The sequence below is a fragment of the Anser brachyrhynchus genome (genome assembly GCF_964034855.1).
Source record: "Anser brachyrhynchus genome assembly, chromosome: 5".
Classification (NCBI taxonomy): domain Eukaryota; kingdom Metazoa; phylum Chordata; class Aves; order Anseriformes; family Anatidae; genus Anser; species Anser brachyrhynchus.
In genome coordinates this window covers 1,774,262-1,794,534 of record NC_137699.1, presented here as the reverse complement: position 1 = coordinate 1,794,534, position 20,273 = coordinate 1,774,262, and the positions used below count along the sequence as shown (strand labels likewise).

Here is a 20,273-nt window from a genome sequence, read left to right as displayed (position 1 = left end):
CTATGCATGTTCCTCTGCCTACCCAAAGATAAGCTTTGTGTGACAGATGCTTTGGCTTCATTCTCAATGTGTTCAAAATCTTTGTCTGCTTTTCAGCAGATTTCAATGATTTGGTAGATGAAGGTCTGTACTTCTGTGATTAATCTTGACATTTGCTACTATTATTTTGGTTGTTGTTGCTAAATTACATATAATTATTTCTATAGTCATGTTTTATTTAGCTTTTTGAAATCTGTCTAGAAGCTTACTAGGTGTAGCAAGTTTTAATGCAACTGGATTAATAGACTTGGACATAGTTTCAAATACATCACACTTGAAATATGAGTGTATATATATTTTTAATCCCCTTCCAAGTATCAATTGGTTAGAATTTTGATGATATTCTGTTCACTTTTCAGTTTTGTTGTTTTGGTTCTTTTTTTTTTCCCAGAAAGAATTTACCTTCTTAATAAAAGTCTTTAATCTTAGAATTCCAGAATATGATCCAGTTTTAAGCAATGTATTATATTTAGTTACACTTATATTAGGCAGTTACATATAAAAGTCCTAGTTTTTTGCTTTTAGCAGTAGCTTACTATACTTTTTATGATATGTGAAAAGCAAACTATCTGAAGATGAGTACAGACCCTTATAGATACGCATCCAATTTGAACTTCAGCTGCCAAATGCCACGTCTGCAATATCTCCTCTTAGAATGGGCTGCTGAACTGTTTTCTGGTAATTTAGTGCATCCCTAGTAATTAGATCAATTTAATTCTCCTTTTGTTGTACACTACAGGTGCTGAAAGCTGATGAGCGCCAATCAATAGTACTTTCTTTAGCATAAATGCTTTTAAGGTAATTGCTCTGGAATCTTAAAGTTTTGTGTTTTTTTTTTTTTAAATGTGGTCTGTGATAGCAGGGAGGTTCAAAAGAAATGTGGAGTGTGCATGTGATGTTGTTCTGGTAGGTGGGTTTGATATGATTCAAGGTATGGTCAGGATGTAGTGAGCTCTTTGCAGAAACAATTGACTTACGCGAATCATAAAGACGAATGCCTTCATTCAGACTGGTCAACTTTTCTTTCACACACACTGACAAAGTGATTGTCTAACATGGAACAAAACAGGACTGTAGTATGACTACAGAACTGAACAGTATCTATTACCTGTGTGTGAGTTTGCCGTTGCACCTAGATGCCCTCAAATCAGAGCCCCCTGTTGGATTCAGGTTACTTTTTTCAATATCTTGAGAAGGTGTGAGTCTTGCATGATGATGTTGGAAGTAGTCCCTGGCTGAAGGAGGCTACAATCTAAAAATAGATTTTTATTTATTTTGGAAAGCAAGCAAGTTAAAGAATTAAAATAACTTGTGTATGGATGCCTAGCAGGTATGCAGTAAAGCCCCAAATGGATTCACAGTCTATTGGCACCATGGCTGTTTGATGAGCTCCTTGACCAGGCTTTTTCAAAGTGGATTCATCAAATAATGAAGTGTTACCTACTACATTTGTAAGCAGGTGGTTGTACAAATGGTACATGGTAAACTGCTGCTTCTTGCCAGCAGGACTCCAGATTGGGCTTGTCTATTTGCAGGAACTGATGCAGGTAACTTTTGACGTGAAAGGGCTACAGCTAGCTTCCCATACTTCCATACAAATTTAAGAGGTGCCCTCCCTTCCATTTCTGCTTCCCCTTCTTGATTTCTCCAGCTGACTGCTGTGGCAGAGCTTGGTTAACTGGACACAAGATGAAATCTCACTATGATGCTGACCCACTTTACACCACTCAAAGTGAAGGACAATGTGCAAGCTGTCCTCTGTTTCAAAGTGGTACAAAAATTTTACCACTTCTGGGCATGCTGGCTACTGGCAAACTCTCTGCTCCTTTTGCTGCTTAAAGCACAACTGAGCCCTGCATCAGTATGTGTTTGCCATTATTTGAAAGTGCTGGCCGTTTTCTTCCAGGAAGATACTGCACCATTGCTGGACTGGTACATATGTGTCAGGCCAGGAGTGGTCATGTGTAGCCTAAAGTCCCTTACACCAAGCCTTGAAGTAGTTCTACCTAACTTGTCTTCTGTTAATACTTCAGCCTCTGTTGTTCTTAAATGTGAGGTGAAGGAAGTTTCAAGGAATGGCCTGATTTGTGATCAGTTAAATTTCTTGACTTGAGCCACTGATGCTGCAAAGGAATTTCCTTGGTAATAGAAATAATTTCTGGATGAAACTAGGTAGCTCTTCATGAAGATTCAAATCGTAATTCCTTTCTTTGTGGAAGGTCATCTGTAATACTTAGATTAAACTGTTAAGGGCAGAGAATTAAAGGGATGTCACCTTGTTTACTTTGGCACATACTGAGTTAGTATGGGAGGTAAGATACAGATTGTCTAGAGAGAAAAGTGTGAAATTCATTTTTTGCGTTGAAACTGAAAAGGAAAAAAAGTCTAAGGACAGGAAAGGCCTGAATAGCTTTTTTATGAAATCAAACTATTCATTGAAGATTCTATTTTTGGTGTTTATAAAATTGACGCTGTAAATGTTTTCTGACTTGATTGTTCTCCAACGTTTTATTGTGAACATTAAGTGGAAAAAGAATAACTAGGTCCAGTTATGTAAGTTATAAACAAAAACCAATGCTAGAAAATTAACACAGGAGAATTTTCCTGACATTTTTCTAATCCTTAGGGCAGAAATCTATTTTTTTCCTTTTTCCTTAATTTTTTTAAACAAGGTTTTTAGAAACTACATTCAGAGCATTTTGCCTGAATTGTAAATCATATGTGCTTATGATTTATAGCTTTCCATAGAGAAAATTTCAAAATCCTCTTAATTGTGAACATAATGAGTAAATTCCTTCAAACTTTACTCCGTCATGTCAGCAGAGATTTTAATTGCAAACTAATGAGGATCGGTGTAAATTTCAGATGTAAAAAAAAAAACACCACAAACAAAAAACAACCAAAATATTCATTATAAATCATTGAATTCTTTTTCCTAAAAATAATTTATGCTGGCTTTTGTTTTCATATAAAGGAAAATTATGTTTTCCTTTCATGTTATATATTTCATATAAAGGAAAGTATCTGGGGCCATATTTTACAATGTTTTTTTTTCAGTACAGAGGTGTTTGCCTTAAAAAATTAAATTCAAACATAGCCCATTCTCCTTTTTATTTATTATTTTTGCCAGCATGTTTTTTACCCAGTACTTCTGCTGAGCTGTCCCAAGTGACAGCCAGTTATACTGTCCTGGAAACGAACTTAATTCTTCCACGGGACTTTTTCACCCCTCTGTTCAATGGATCAGAATTACACATTTATAAATACTTTACTCTTTGAGGTTGTTCATTTCAGTTATGCTCCTATAGTCTTCTCTCATCATACAATAAAAGTAAGAGAAATTGAGTTTTGTAGAGTGGCATGACTGACTCTAATGTGATGGACAAATGAGATGATCACAGGCCTGATGATGGGAGACTCTAATCCAGAGACTTTACAAAATGCTAGGGTAGGTAACAAAGAATGTTGTTAAAGTGAAAATTTAGGAAATGTGAAAAGCCTACAATAATGCCTGGTTTCTGTTTTCTCTTGCCTTGAAAAGTTTCGCATCAGATGTAGGGTTCACTAATAAAGTGAGCACTTAATACAAGTTTTGCATCCCCTGGAGAAGACTGCAAGCTGTAGCTGGAGGCAGCCTGGATTAACTGTAGGAATCTGTAATGAGAGACATGAAACCAGAATCTATTTATATTAATCCATATGCTCAAATGAGAATAAGTGAGAAACTCTTTGCCAGAACCTTGGTAGGGGCTCTTGCTGCGCACTTTGTGACTGCTGATTACCTTTTCTCCCCATCAAAAGATCTATGGTTAGTGTAGTGGGCAATTAAAATGGTGTTGAAGCTCGAACTCCAACTCTGTCATCACTTTCAGAACTGAATTATTTTGTTCATGGCCATGTCATTTAATTTATCTCAGTCCAGATGAAATTTGGCCTGTTATAACAAAGTGTATGCTTTTTCTAGTACTCTTCCCATCTTGGAATCCAAATCCTAGTATAAACAATACATTTTAGAATGAACACAGTAAAAAGTAAAGTGCACACATACACCCTCCCCAAATCCTTTCCAAGAAAAAGAAGTTTTACTTTGAGGTTGATCTCTTAAATTCTTGAAAAATCACCTGCAGTTTTTACTTGCGCACCTGGCTCTTAAGAACTTTTACTCTGGAGCTTTTCATTTTGAGGCTTACTGGTTTTGAATACTTTTAAGTCCTTGTACTAGGTTTTACTAATCTATTTCTCAGTTCTCTGTAGAGATCATAGGTAGTAAAGTCAGGATTAGAGGAATTCCAGTGACCTGAATTCAAGATCTTTGCTCTGACTTTACTCAAATTGGTGGCATTGCCCGCTGAGTAATGAGCACATATAATGCACTGGATGCTGGACTGCTTGTCTATGAAACGCTTGTCAAGTCCAATACAAACTGTCTAAAAAAATACTACTGCTGAAGTAGGATTCGAATTTTTGTGGTTTATCCGCTGCTTTTTTGCATGTTGAAAAACGTTAGTTTTCCATAGTCAGATAGTTCATAAAGCATAAATACTAGGACAAATTAACCTTGCCTGGTATTATAGTTGTTTGGTCAACCTTTAATGCTGAGTACAGGTACACAGAAATTAGCTTTTGGAGGTTAATGTTTACCATACCATAAAGGTATGGTTGAGGTTGGTTCATAAACTGTGACTCACCACAGCCTACCTGATCTAATTACAACATCAAACAGACAGAGGTACACTCGAATTCTACTCTTAGCACACAAATATTACTGCCATTAACAAGAATAAATCTCTGAATGGCTTTTAAATACTTCAGAAAGCAAAAGCTACTTACGGCAATTGACTGCTTTGGATGATTAGTGCATCCTCAACCTAAGCTAATGACACTTATCTGCCAGTACAAAGTCAATTAACTAGCTCTCAAGATAAGACAAAATAGCAGTAATATGTGTCACCACAGGAATATTAGTGTTCTTTAAAACTGGAAGGGACCTGAATTAGTGAGGTTATTAGTAAGTGCTTAAATTTTATGTATTCAAAACCAGTTTTACGTGGGTTTGTACCACTACAATGTTGTAGCTATACATTAACAGCAAGTAGTTTGCCCAGTTTTACGATGCCAGTGCAAATCCTGAAAGATTACATTACAGCAGTGTTGAATGAAGTTTATGTGGACTTGGTTGTAAAGCATTTGAATGTGAAGAGGTAGTACTAGGCTTACAGCATCCAGACAACTGGCAAACATATTAATGTTAACATAGTAGGTTTACCAAATACAGTGAGGTAGCAGGATAATCGTGGTTCGAGGGTGCTGGTACTGTAGCTGGAGACAGGAATGAGATTCTACATGTCCCCAGTATGTGAAGAAATTTGGTAACTTGTTGCAGGGTGCCAAGGAAAATTATTTAGGAAAGAGAATCTTGGAAGATGGTGGAGAGTCAGTACAAACAGGATAGGAATTGAGAGTCGCTAGGTCAGTTAAAGTCATTGCTGATAATCATGATGTCTAGTTTGGGAGAGGAAAATGGCAGTTTACTGAAATATTCTTTAATCTGGGCAAAGACTATGGGATTTCTAAGTCCCACGAATGGCCTTGCTCTCAACTGACTGATCAATGCTTTATAAGCAGGAACCTGCCCCTTCTGAACAAGTCATTTGCTTGTGGCAGAAACAGCTTCTTCAAAATAGATGTGTAAAAGTGAGAAATAAGAGTGCACATTTCTTTATGAACTACTTTAGACTCTTAATTCTCTTGAACGTGAATTTTATCTCTGAGATAGCTGAGAAGAGAGCAGGAAGACACAACAGTTACAAAGAAGAGAATGTCTTTCAATGTGATGGAGAGCAATTGTTAGGAAACCTGAAGGCTGGGTAGTTTTTTTCCCCCCTCTCTCTTTCTCACAGAAAGTATGTCTTAAAATCTTTAAAAAGGAAATGGAAAACTATTCACTGGGCAATCATAATAAAATATTTAAATTACAAAATAACTGGCATTACTATTTGGTACTTTACTATGTTGAGCACTTTAAGAAGTGGTAATGAGTAGCAGATGAGGTTGAAATGCAATCAAGGGCAGACTAGGAGGATGATGGGAACAAGATGCAAGAGATAAATGCCAATGTTAGGAAGTGGAAAATGTATTGTGTAGTAAAGGCCAAGAGGAATAGCAGAGGAAGAGTGCTGGTAAAACAGGAGAGAACAGGTCATCCTAATTTAAACAGAAATCCAGTCTAATCCTAATGGCCTGTTATGTATGATAGTCACCAGAGTTGCAGAGGTACAGCAGGATCCTGAGCTTGGCCTCTGCTGTGGGATGCTAATGTACCATGAAGGGATCACTGTTGGATTGAGTGTTTTATTATTCATCAGAATGCGATCTGACAAACTCTTGGTTGATTGGACTGTGGCATCCAGCAGATGGTTATGTGTGGCATGATACTTAGTTTCAGTGCTTTCTTCTTAATCAAAATGAACATGAGGAGGGAAAACAAAGTTGTGGCTAACTGTGAATTTGGTGAGATTTTCTCAAATACAGATAAAAAACTATATTTTTAAGGCTACATTCTTCATATACCTCACACTTCCTATCATATACAACTGTCAGCTTACATAGTAGTAGTCTGCAGTCAATGTCTGTCCAGCTTACTGTGTTTGTGAATGTATTTGAGTTTCTGAAGTTCCTTACCTCTGAAAGTTTCCTGTTGTTGGGCTTAGAAGACTACCATTTTAATCCACTCAAAGAGTTATGGAGGATTGAAACTTGCATGCAAAGGTAAAGGTTTTGTTATATAGAAAAACAAACAAACCAAAACAAACAAGAAAATAGTAAAAAAAAAATTTATATATATCTTGGACCTGTTTCCTAAGAGCTTGAGGTCTGAAGTGAGTTTATACATCATTTGAGCATTTTAGGAACTTCAGTGAAGTAGAACAAATACATAGAGAATGAGGGCTTTGGCTAGAGTACATCTGTAATCTGCCAGAATGTGACCACAAAGCATGAGCAACAGAAGCTGTAGCTACCAGTCTTTTATCATCCTTCTCTTTTCCTCACTGTATGTTTTCTTAAGAGTATCAGGTTACATACTATCAGAATCAGACCTCCTTTTCCATCTTTGAAACTGGATGCCAGACAGTTTTTTGTCAAGTGAAGAGGGAGGCAAGACAAGGATAAAGACAAGGATATTGGTCAGAAACAGGGGTAGTCTTTCCTGGGTTTAAATCTTTTTTTTTCTTTTTTCTTTTTTCCCCCCTCCTCTCCTTTGTGCTAATTCAGCTGTTCAGTGTCAGTATGGCAAAAGGGGTGATGTTAAAACTTTCACTTCTTTTTAAGGCATATGAGAACATTCTTTATGAATTCTATATTCCTGTGTTAAAATTTTCTGAAGTATGCATAGTAGCAGACAGGAGGAAAGGAGGGAGAGATGTGCAGGCCTTTAAAAATGCATAGCAAGGCAATTAGGATGTAGAATTTTGTCTCTGTGAATCAAGGGAAGAGTAAGAGAAACAGCACTGATTCAAGAAGGTTACCCTGGTGGCAAATTCATGTGTCTCTTACACTGGTGTATGCATCAGTGCTACAGACAACTGTCTGGTCTATACAAATTTGCAATCGCAGGGGCCATTGTTCAGCTGGCTCGCTACTTAATTCACAAATCCTGTCTGAGACTCCTATGAATCTTCTTCTGTATACCTGCTGCTCTGGAGAGTGAGACACATAGTACAGATAAGACTTTGCACTACTTTCTTTTTATTGCCTGTTTGAAGGGGTGGCAGCATTACAGGCTAATAGGATAGTATTTTGTGGAATATCAGTTACACCATTTTTCAGCTTTTTGGGCTTCTGATTTTGTACCAAACGGAGTGAAGTGGTACTGAGGACTATGCCCAAAGATAGCAAGCTACATACAGTGCTGAAGTCTGGCAGACAAGAATTGTTTATTTTCTGAGAATCACACACATTTCAGTAAACTTATGCCTTCAGTTATGCCTTACAGCTGAAAACCTTTAAATCATCTGATAGCAGCTAACCATTCACTTTCAATCATACTCTACATATGCCTCATATTCTTATGATTTGTTTATTGCTTATTTCTATGCATTGCACTAACTGTAAATATTCCTCTTCATTTGTCAAGTGGCTTGGCAGTTAATGCTACTGTACCTATGGGAGACATTCTCATAAGTAAATATTCACAGCAGCTCCTATATTCTGCTATATTTTGATGTAAAAATATTTGTTTACATTCTGTTTAGGATACACTCACTGGGACACCATTTGGACATTAAAATACTACATCTGGGGAAATAAAGAGCTAAAATCTACAAAGCTGACAATGGTACATACCTAATAGCTATTGCAGTTTTGACAAGGAACAGTAAAGTCACTAAATGAGAGAAATTGTGTGTACTTCATTATTCATTTATGAATTTGACCTACTGCTGTGTGGGCAGGAATGAAACTAAGTTACCTTTGTTTTCATGTAGGCTTTTAAGAACTCCTCTGATATGTGAAAGTGAACAGTATTTATGTTAAGTTACTGTAGCCTGTTACAATCTCCTGAGTTGTCTTTCTTCAACCAGTTGTTTTAGCCTGTATTTATTCTTCATACATGGAAAAAGAGAAGTCTCTGACAGTGCAGGAGAATCAGGTAACAATATCAGCTAATGCCTGATTGCCAGCATGAGACTTGCTGAACTTCTTTTTCAAGACAGACTCAAGCTTATCCATAGAATTTCAAAACATATGCAGACCACACACATGCGCCTTGTTGCTTGTTAAGTTGTTCCTCACCTTTGGTCTCTATTCTGAGCTGAGAGAGATTTCACTTTCGTGCTTGGCATGCCTTTAATGATATAGGTGCATTGCTTTACTGCAGTTGCAAAATCCCAGGAAGGAATTATCAGGAAACAAGATCAAATGAGCAGTAATTATGGGATATTTGAAAGAACCACAATCATTTTCAACCCCTGCCTACTTAACTGTAGTTTCACCAGAAGGAAATCAGTATCAGGGTTTTAGTATTCTATATCATTGTGGCATTCAAGCTCACTCAACCATAAAGACCTATTAGTAGTATTCTATCAGTGGTAGCCTGCTTACCAAGATGGCTAACATGCTGTTAATACCATCACAGTGAAAAAAAAAAGTGTGGAGTGGGTCCCCACTGCAGTTAGTAGTCCAATTTCCTTGGTGTGAATTGATTTCCCTCAAACTATTGCAGTTAATTTTGTGACTAAATAGCTATCTCAGTGAGACGATATTCTTCAGTTATCTTTACAGTATATCTGAAACACATACAACATATATCTGCTCTTTCCAAATGACCTTTAAAGTGATGAATTTTATGCTAACGAACCATCCTGAGGCCAGGTTCCTGGAGGAGATCTTTTTACTGCAAAAACTGAGGCTGCAAAATGGTGTGAAGAGCAACTGGCTGAATTCAGGCCAGAGAGCTGAGTCCTCCACATACTCCTGCCTAAAGCCATCAGGACCCAAGGGGCACCTAGAACTGGTCTTTTATTTCTTGTCAGTAAGAGAGGAGCCAGAAGAACTACAACGCTTATTTTTCTCTCCTTGTCGTACGTGTTGTACAGCCCTTTTATTTTATTATTTTTTCTGCATTAACAAAGTGAAGCAGGACCTCTCTGACATTTTTTTTTTTAATATATATCTTACATACATCTATGCTACCTTCAAGAAAATAATTTTGAAAATTCTTTGTCTTATAAAACAAGTCTTTTCAAGCCTAAATTGATACTGGGTAGATAAACTCAGGTGAATCAGTCAGTTATTCATAAGATGATGCTTTCTTGAAGGGATCAAGGCTGCTTCTAACCATCCACTGATGCACCCCAGGATACGGTTGGCCCTCCTGGCTGCCAGGGCACACTGCTAGCTCATATTCAACTTGCTATCAACCATAACCCCCAGATCCCTCTCTGTGGGGCTGCTCTTCAGCATCTTGTCGCCCACTCTGTATGTATAGCCAGGGTTGCCCCGTCCCAGGTGCAGGACCCGGCACTTGCTCTTGTTAAACTTCATGCGGTTGGTCAAGTGTTATGTGAATAAAGCCTCTCTACAGAGTGGTCATTTACTAGGAAGAACAGCAACAAGTTTTAAACAGAGTATGTTTTTGAGGCCTGTGTTTTTACAGTTTGTTCAAGACTTCAGTTTTCAGAAATGATTTCTTCTAGTTCATTCATACTGAAAAATAGGGCAAAGCTGTGTTTCTTATTAGACAGTGTTAAGGACCTACCTTTGAAAATCAAGACCTCGTAAGGGTATTTTAAGTTAGTAATCCAAAATCATGAGTCCTTGCTGACAAGGACACACTGCCTTATTGGTTGTCATTTGGTTATTCAGCACTTACACTTTTAAATCTCAAATATGCCACTATGTGCCCAAGAGCTGCTCCATGTAACTCTTTTTACCTAGTTGGAAGAGAGGACAGAAGTTCTTTTTGAACTGGAAACACCAAAAAGTCACATGAATAAAGATAACAATGTGTCTACTAGATTGCAGTAAAAGGTGTTTCAGGAAGTCTAGATTTTCGTAGCAGGCATCCAATAACTTGCCACAGAGTTTTAAGAGCTTCTATGATGTCAGTGAGTTTAGTCATGGCATATTCTTTTGGTACCATGACACTATCTTCATGTGCAACAGCATTTGCAGACTTTGACTTACTGATACCAAGTACAGGATCATCATAAAAAACTGCAATGTGTTTGAAATACAATTGACTTCAAATGGTAACATTCATTAAGAGTTCTCTCTGTCACTTGTTACCATATTACAAAGGTCACATTTAACTTCAAGCAGTATTTTACCAGGTTAAATGTTATAGGTCTTGAAAATAAAATATTGATTCTTAATATTTTCTCAATCTCTACGTATTCTTTATGTCAATATGATTCTTGAAGATGCCATATTTAATATCTGAGAATTATCACAGCATATCTGAGAACTGTCTTTAAATTGCTCATAGGCTTATATCACTGCAGAAACAGGCTTTTCATAATGTAGAGGAAACTGTGGAATATGATATGAAACAATCTCATTCCTTATTTAAAGTATCATCTAAACTCTTAAATACATCCATACGTGCAGCAAAAGGTAATGTATACCACATGAAAGATTTCTTCAGACAGTTCTGTGTCAACATTATATAAAGCTCTGTAACATATTAATGAGGTCTGATTGCTACAGTATTCTTAACTTACGTTACTGGCTTAATAGCAGTATTCACTTTAAAAAATATTTTTACTTGAACCTATTTTTGGATTAAATAAAGAGTTTGTTTCAAGTCAGCCTGCAGGAATACCAGTGTACATGTATTTCTAACATAACTTATTTGCAGAGTAACAAAAGATGAGACAGAATTGACTAGTACTTGCATATCTTCAGTATGGTGGTTTGTGCTGAAACTAAAGAGAGGAAATAGCAATTCTGTTGTATTGCTATTTGCTTTGTTCCTTCTAAGAGTGTTGGTTTTCCTTCTTGAAACTTATCCAAACAGGAAAAGGAACTAGACAGGTGAAGTCCTGAATGTACTTACACAGGTAATCAGTAAAGGATAGACAATTCTATCAGATGGAGAACAATTTGCAAAAATAACAAGTCTCAGACATTTCTCAAATCAAAGTGTCAATCTTTAAGGAAAACAAACAAAGTGCCTTTAAAGTCTAGGAAGTGAAATCTCTAACTGGCGCTTGCTAAAAAAAAAAAAAAAAGGCAAAAAAGCAGGGCAACAATAGAAGCACTTGCACATTTGTATTATGGCCTGTTAGGACCAAATGATCCCTCTCTGATCCAAAAGTGCCGTTCTTTTCATTTCACAGGCATTTTCTAACACCACGTACTGCTTCAAGTGTTACCTGTGGTTTTTATTTCCACAATCTTTCTGGATTAACCCTAAGTGTAATTCCACCAGGCGGTAACACCAGTTCCACCGACATAACAGTTCATTGACATGAAAAGGGAAGGCCTAATTTGTCTGTACTGTTTTTTTCCTCATACCTCACTACTTCTCACTCTATGCTACTAGTACTTCCCTTGTGCCAGCTCTGGAGTTCCAGGTCCCATTCCTGGACCAATAGAACTCACAACTGGTGATATGGCTTCCTTCATTGCACAGGGAGAAAAGTAGCAGAGAGGAGGGGAAAAAAAGAAAAAAAAGCATTAACAGTTTCTTGCAATTTTTGTGAATTTAGTTGGTGCAGGGAAGGATGTTGGAAGCACCATAACAACAAAAGTGCTGTGAGGAGACCCATGGAACGCTTCTGTATCCACTTGACCCTTCAGGTTTACTTCGGGCATTTTTTTAGTTCACAGGGGACACCTGGAATACAAGACTCTGAGTCCATCATGTTTTCTAGAGAAGCTGCACTATTCTAAATCAGAACAGAAAGGACTTGGAATAAAGGTCTAGGACTTAAGACATGCTGAGCATCTCCCAGGGTTGGACATCCTGGTCACAAGATAGACAAGTACCAAAAGTTGCTAAAGGAATGTATATTTAAAGTGAGATCACTTTGAAGTATGAGGGGGGGAAAAATTGCTTTTAATAATCTGTAATGCTGTCTGCTCACTTTTTTGCTGCAAAATTGGGATTCTTCCTTTATGGGAGATGCATCTGATAAAGTCAGGAGAGGTGGCATGTCTAAAGTCAGGAAGCAGGAGCTTGTTTCTTCCCAGAAGAATAGACCTTGAGCAAATTATTAAAATGCAGAACTTTTTCTTTGCTGCTAATGAGTATTCCTCATGGAGATAACATCACACTTCTCTCACCTGTGTTCTCCTTTTCTTTTGGAAGGTTTCCCACAGTTCAGTGTCTGTTTTTCAATTATTTTTCCTCTGATTGCCTTTTGAAAGGTAAAAGAATTCCATTCTTTGTGAGCAAGTAAATTACAGTGTGATCATCTGGATACTGACTGGACCCCTGATCTTCACTAATATATGTCTTCCTTATTATGCCATATTTTTTCACCAGAATTGAAATCATAATAGCATTTGATCATTTTGACTGCTCAACAGACCGTGCAGGAAAACAGTTTTTTTGCATTCAGAAACATGAACCTGCCCAAGTTATTCCACAGTTCTCTGTAATGTCAGTTTCAGGGTAATTGAAATATTATATGATCAGCGATACAGTCTCTCTAAATGCCTCTGTTAGCTATATAAGCATTGGCAGATTACTTTTTACATCATGTCCCAGTGATCTACAACCATTTCCATTTCATTTTTTTCCACCATTCTGTCTGTAACCTTAATCCAAATTCTCCAATGAAGTTGGTAATTTATATACGCCATTTTTTATTAGCATATTAATGTCCTCCTTCACTTACACTGATGCTTCCTATTCCTTTAGGAGTCTGGGTTTTAGCTAATATATATTGAAACTGGAATCTACTAGGCAGTTTTCCAATTTTGTATTTGACTATGTAACCCATTTTCAAACAATAAAAATGTTGCAGTTTAATGTCATGAGCCAGTCACCATCATTGAATCCCTACATATATCTAGAATATGTAATTTTATTCTTTGCAATTCTGCAAAGTTTTATTCTTAGGTATTGTAATTGTGTTGCATTCATATATTTCATTTTTCTGAGTGCTTTTGCACTGTCTTTGCTTGCAGCCTTGGAATGCTCTTACTGTTCTCTTTCATTTGAGAAAATAAAGCTCCCCTCTTTAGAAATAAAACAACTTAATTACAGAACTCAGGAAGAGGGAAGACAGTACAGCGGGGAATGACAATTCTTGAGCTATCTGTATTTCCATTCTCCATTTGTGTTATTTTTGGACTTGGATTTGTGGACTTTCTTCTTAAAGAATGAACCCAGAAAGGAACAGGTGGAAGAAATGATGAGTCATAACTGCTAGTTATTTAGTGGGCAGAATCCTAACGGCAACTGGATGCCTGTTCTCTGTTCTCTGTATTTGTATACACTAGCAAGCAGTTTCAACCAAAAGAAGCAGATTTTTAGAGCAAAACTTTGCTGAGGACCTGACACACTACCATACAAATTGCAGGGTTCTTTTACATCCAGCAACTCTATTCTGGTTCCAGTAGCTGAATGTCCATTTTCTTCTATAATAAGTTAGGTGACCTTCTGAAGCACATCTCCCAGTTTAATTGGGGGGGGGGGGGGGGGCGGGGGAGGGAATCCACAACCATTCTTCTGTAATCACTTAATCAGATAGTTCTAAGATAGTTCTAAGACTTTGGATGTTTGCAGGAACTGCAGTCTTACCTCTCAGTTGCAGTATAGACCAATCTGGAGTTAAAACAGTCCTAAAGATAGCTCAAGCATTAGCCTTTATTCAGTAGCTCAGAACAGAGATGCCTGATTAGGGAAGGTCTGCAGTGCTGCTGCTCGTGCCGTGTCTGTTCAGAAAACGGAGTCAGGCTTCGGAGTCAGGCTGCAGTGCTGCCCCTCAGGATCTCCTCTGAGCTCCATGCAACACTTCTAGCTCTTCAGACATACAGCAGAAAACTGTTCCTGCTATTGTCATTTTACAGGAGATATGCTAACTTCTGATTCACTCTGAATAAGTGGTTGTCTATTTAACTAATTTATGGGAAAGTCCCTGAGTATTTAGCTCCCCTATGTATGTTTGACAACAAAGTATTGTGTGCCCAGAAATGTATTTTTTCATCTTAGCTGTAGCACATCCATCAATTTCCTGCTTCTCTTCTGTCCTTCAACGTCTTGTTAGCCACTTCAGGACTTGATACTTGCTGCCTCCAGCTGTGACTAGTTACCTTCTCCAAATCATCACTTCCCTCTGTTGGTGTACTTTCTAAATAAAGTATCTGAACCTTTGAAATGCTCTCTGTTTTCTCTGTTGGAGTTTATACCCAGAAGATCTATATGTGGTTAATATGCATAGTATATGTGTGTTAACAAGCTGGTTCTGGTGATGAAAGATTGAAGAGGCTGGACACAGGATCATCAGCAGAACTAGAATCTTGAGGATCTTCAACTTTCATTGTAGGAGATGTGCCTTCTGCCAGGCATACTGTGTATTTTAAGGGCATATTTTTAAACAGGTTATTTTCCTGGATGCATTTTTTAAGGTTTTCATTAGGGCATAGAAAAATATCAAAATACTAGAAGGCAGTCACCTGCGTTGGGTTTCCAATTAAAATATATAGAGCATTTACTGTCATGACAGTAGAATTTTCTCTGATTATTAACCTTACAGGATATATCTCCTTTATGCAGATGTTTGTACTCACTGCAGCTGTGTGTGCAGCATAGATATGTATGCTGGACAACAGACCCTAATAATTCATTTATGTTCTTTTGTAGGCACTAAATGAGGAGGTATTGTAAGCAAAACACATGAGCATCCAGTCTATAAATTACGCTAGGGACAAAGTTAGAAGTCAGCTTATGTGGAGGCTTCCTTATAGGGATTTCTTGGGATACGTGGCTTTACTGGACAGATTGTGATTTCAGAGATAGAACCCCTCAATGCTGCACAGTTTGTTTACTATGAGTCTCCATTACAGCTGTCTTTATAGAGGGCTTTCTCCAGAGGAAACCACTTTCTACAAAGCAGCTGCTAGATTGAAGGAGGTCTTACCAAATTTGAGAATCTGCTCATTTGTATAAAGGGAGAAGTTAGCAGAGCTGTGATGTAGCAGCAAGCTGATGAAAAAAATAAAGGGGAAAGGTGCAATCTGCTAATGAACTACATTAAACAGGATGGGCTATCTCATATATAAACTGTAGTGTGAATTGTAGTTTGAATACATGATAATTTTTGGAATAAAATTGCCTTATTTCCTAATGCTAATTATTAAGTGTTCATTGATTTCTCAGATGTTATTATCAACTCAGACGCCAAATTATCAACTGAATTGTATCATCTTGGACAGTACACTTTCACTTCTGAACAGTCTGCAGAGAATACCAGAAAAGGTGTAGATGCTTCCAGAGAAATAAATAAATAAATAAATAAATCCAAATATAGGAAAATGGGGAAAAACAGATCTAAAACATTTCCTGTACCAATCTGTCTCTGTAAAAATTTTGTATCTTCTTTTCTATGTGTGTGTTGAATTACAAAGTGTATTAATACTTAGGGTGAAAAGATAAGGCTTCGTCAGACACTTGTGATTGTTACTTCTTTTATACCCACACACAAGAAACAACAACAAAAAAGCAAATAAATAGTGATTTCAACTACTAGCAAAATCCCAAAGCTACAGGGAAAGCTATGGCCAGGACGTCCTGGCCAGGACGATAGCGCCGATAAATTATTCTTTACAGAACTAAGAGAGGCCTCAAGATTAACTCCCCTTGTCCTTATGGGGGACTTCAACTTGCCAGACGTTAACTGGGAGTGCCACACGGCTGACACGAGCAAGTCCAGGAGGTTCATGAAGCACCTAGATGATAACTTCTTGGTGCAGGTGCTAACGGAGCCAACTAGGAAAGGTGCCCTCCTAGACCTGTTGCTAGAAAACAGAGAGGGTCTGGTGGGAGATGTGGTGATTGGTGGCCACCTTGGTCAAAGCGACCATGAAGTGGTTGAGTTCAAAATTTACGGTGACAGAAGGAAAAGTGCCACCAAAACCTCATCCCTAGATATGGGGAAAGCGGACTTCAGGCTGCTCAGGGAACTAGTCAGCAAGGTCCCCTGGGAAACTGCTCTTGAAGGCCTCGATGTCCACCAGTGCTGGTCATTCTTTAAACGATGCCTCCTAGAAGCACAAGATCAAGCAATTTCTAAATATCGCAAGTCAGGCAGGCGGGGCAGGAAGCCGGCGTGGCTGACCAGGAACATTCTAATGGAGATTAGGTGGAAACAGAGGGTGTTTCGCTACTGGAAGGAGGGCCAGGTGTCATGGAAAGAATACAGGGATGCTGTTCGTGCTTGTAGGCAGAAAATTCGTGTGGCCAAAGCACACCTAGAGTTGAAGCTGGCTGTGTCTGTGAGAGAAAATAAAAAGGGCTTTTTCAGATATGTGAATGGAAAAAGGAGAACTAAAGAATACATAGGGCCGCTCCTTGATAGGGAAGGTCTCCTCACAGACAATGACATAGGCAAAGCAGAGACGCTTAACGCCTTCTTTGCCTCTGTCTTCAATGCCAATGATGGGCTTCGGGACCCAGGGTGCCCTGAGCTAGAGGACCGGGACGGTGGGGATGACAAACTCCCAACCGACCCTGAACGTGTGCGGGATTTGCTACTCCACCTGGATCCCTACAAGTCCATGGGTCCGGATGGGATTCATCCCCGGGTGCTGAAAGAGCTGGCGGACGTCATCGCGGAACCTCTCTCAATTATTTTTCAACGATCCTGGGAATTTGGAGAGGTCCCGGTAGACTGGAAGCTGGCAAATGTTGTGCCGATTTACAAGAAGGGTCAGAAAGAAGACCCTAGCAATTACAGGCCTGTCAGTCTCACGTCAGTGCCTGGTAAAATCATGGAGAAGATGGTTCTCGAACTTATTGAGGCTCACCTGGGGGACAAAGCAGTCATTGGTCCCAGCCAGCATGGGTTTGTGAAGGGCAGGTCCTGCCTAACTAACCTGATTTCCTTTTATGATAAGATCACCCGTATGATGGACCAAGGGAAACCAGCTGATGTGATTTTTTTGGACTTCAGCAAGGCTTTTGACACGGTTTCCCATAGGATCCTACTGGACAAAATGTCCACCATACAGCTAAATAAAAACATCATACGATGGGTGAGCAATTGGCTAACGGGCAGGGCCCAAAGGGTTATGGTAAATGGGGCTGCGTCAGGCTGGCGGGCGGTCACCAGTGGGGTCCCTCAAGGCTCCATTTTAGGGCCGGTACTTTTCAATATTTTTATAAACGATCTGGATGTAGGAATAGAAGGTATTTTGAGCAAGTTTGCTGATGACACCAAACTTGGAGGAGTTGTGGACTCGATTGAGGGTGGAAAGGCCTTGCAGAGGGATCTGGATAGGTTGGAGAGCTGGGCGATCACCAACCGCATGAAGTTCAATAAGAGCAAGTGCCGGGTCCTGCACCTGGGACGGGGAAACCCTGGCTGCACATACAGACTGGGCGATGAGACGCTGGAGAGCAGCCTAGAAGAGAGGGATCTGGGGGTCGTGGTAGACAGCAAGTTGAATATGAGCCAGCAGTGTGCCCTGGCGGCCAGGAGGGCCAACCGTGTCCTGGGGTGCATCAAGCACGGCATCGCTAGTAGGTCAAGGGAGGTGATTGTCCCGCTCTACTCTGCGCTGGTGCGGCCTCACCTCGAGTACTGTGTGCAGTTCTGGGCACCACAGTACAAAAAGGACATTAAACTGTTGGAGAGTGTACAGAGGAGGGCTACGAAGATGGTGAAAGGCCTGGAGGGGAAGACATACGAGGAACGGCTGAGGTCACTGGGCCTGTTCAGCCTGGAGAAGAGGAGGCTGAGGAGAGACCTCATCACAGTCTACAACTTCCTCGTAAGGGGGTGTCGAGAGGCAGGAGACCTTTTCTCCATTAACACCAGTGACAGGACCCGCGGGAACGGGGTTAAGCTGAGGCAGGGGAAATTTAGGCTCGACATCAGGAGAGGGTTCTTCACAGAGAGGGTGGTTGCACACTGGAACAGGCTCCCCAGGGAAGTGGTCACTGCACCGAGCCTGTCTGAATTTAAGAAGAGATTGGACTGTGCACTTAGTCACATGGTCTGAACTTTTGGGTAGACCTGTGCAGTATCAAGAGTTGGACTTGATGATCCTTAAGGGTCCCTTCCAACTCAGGATATTCTATGATTCTATGATTCTATGATTCTATTGAAGTTGGCAGACAGAGAAGCTGGAGTCACGTTTTGCTTCTAAATCCTATTCCATGTCCACCCCCCCTCACGCTCTAAACGCTGCCTATATCAAGAAGCCCTTCACTTTTTCTCCCAATATAAAACCCTTCTCTCCCAGAGTAATCTTTTGAGTTTATTCAGTGGTTTTATGGTGCATAAAGTGTTTGGATTTCTTTAAATATTTTTTACGATGCCAAAGAGAATAGTGAAATAAACAGAGTGAATCTATTCGCCTAGCTGAATAGTGTAGCAAAAACAGGATGAGCACTGTATAAAGTACTGCCAGTATATCAGAACAGGAGCTGAACTTGAGGTCTGAGGTCACAATTTTATCCAAGATGTAATTCTGTGCCACACCTCTCTTAGATTAATTGTTGCTTTAGTATTACCGTTCATGTGATTTTAACATGCAGGAAGGAAGTTGTTTGCATTGATGAAATTATGGTTGAGCTTATTTCTGCCCAGAGATAATCACACAGGTAGTAGGTAGTTATCTATGCTGTCTTCCATGTGCACAAATTAACCCAATCTTTTAGTAGTTTTTTAGGTAAATGATCTTTCAACTCTGCCATTTTTTTTCTTCCAGCTGTGAACTAAATGTATAATTATTTACACATCCTGAATCAAAAGTTCAAAAAGGACAGGACATTCTTAAGGTAATAAGAATGAGATAGGTATTGTCCTTTGAAAAATTCATGTTTTGATGCCATTAATAATTTTATTGCTATTAACCTTAACTGCTGGGCTCAGATGTAAGACCACAGGTAGGGTATTTAAGGAACCACCAGAGTGAAGAAAGTATCTAGCAAAATGTGGAGGTAAGGATCAGAGATGAACAAGAGGAACGAAACAGAAAAAGACACAAGAACAGAGAAAATTAGAACAGGGACAGAGCAGAACCATATGGACAATGCAAGTCTATGTGTTTGTTGCCCTTCAAGTGTCCAAATGTAAAATTGTGAGAAACGGCACAAAACCATAGCTGTAGACCATCAAATCCAGTTCTTGGCAAGTTCAGATCCACATTTGAGCTTTTATGTCAGATATATTTCTCTCTCTAAAAAGCTCAAAAATGAAGCTTGGAATTGAACGTCAAAAATGTCTCATCAGAGGTTTCATTTGGATCCAACTCTCATTTTTTTCTCCTCTTTGATTTTCAGGTTTTCTTCACCATTTATTGTACCTACAATTCCCCCAAGAAAGAGAGAAATGCTGATTTCTAGTAGGCAAATAATTTTTGGCTTTAAAACATTTATTCAGTAGAAGGTAAGCAAAATTTAAAATGAACTGTATTCTTAAGCACTTGAAATGAAGCCTGTACTTAGGTACTCTTATGACTAATTTTTTTTTCTCATCAAGGAATAAACACATAATTAGGGCAGAAATAGTGATTTGGGATTGGACTTTGTTGGTTGAAGAACACTGCTACTACTATTA

At 39.0% G+C, this 20,273-nt stretch overlaps 1 long non-coding RNA gene across 13 annotated transcripts in view; it reads left to right on the top strand.

Moving 5' to 3' along the window:
• LOC308195592 overlaps window positions 1-20,273 on the top strand; it is a 266,452-nt gene that overhangs the window by 159,167 nt on the left and 87,012 nt on the right. For all 13 annotated transcript variants that reach the window (XR_013951644.1, XR_013951645.1, XR_013951646.1 and 10 more), the window contains 2 exons: window positions 19,423-19,492; window positions 19,997-20,102. This is a non-coding gene — a long non-coding RNA (uncharacterized lncRNA). The remainder of the gene's footprint in view (window positions 1-19,422; window positions 19,493-19,996; window positions 20,103-20,273) is intronic.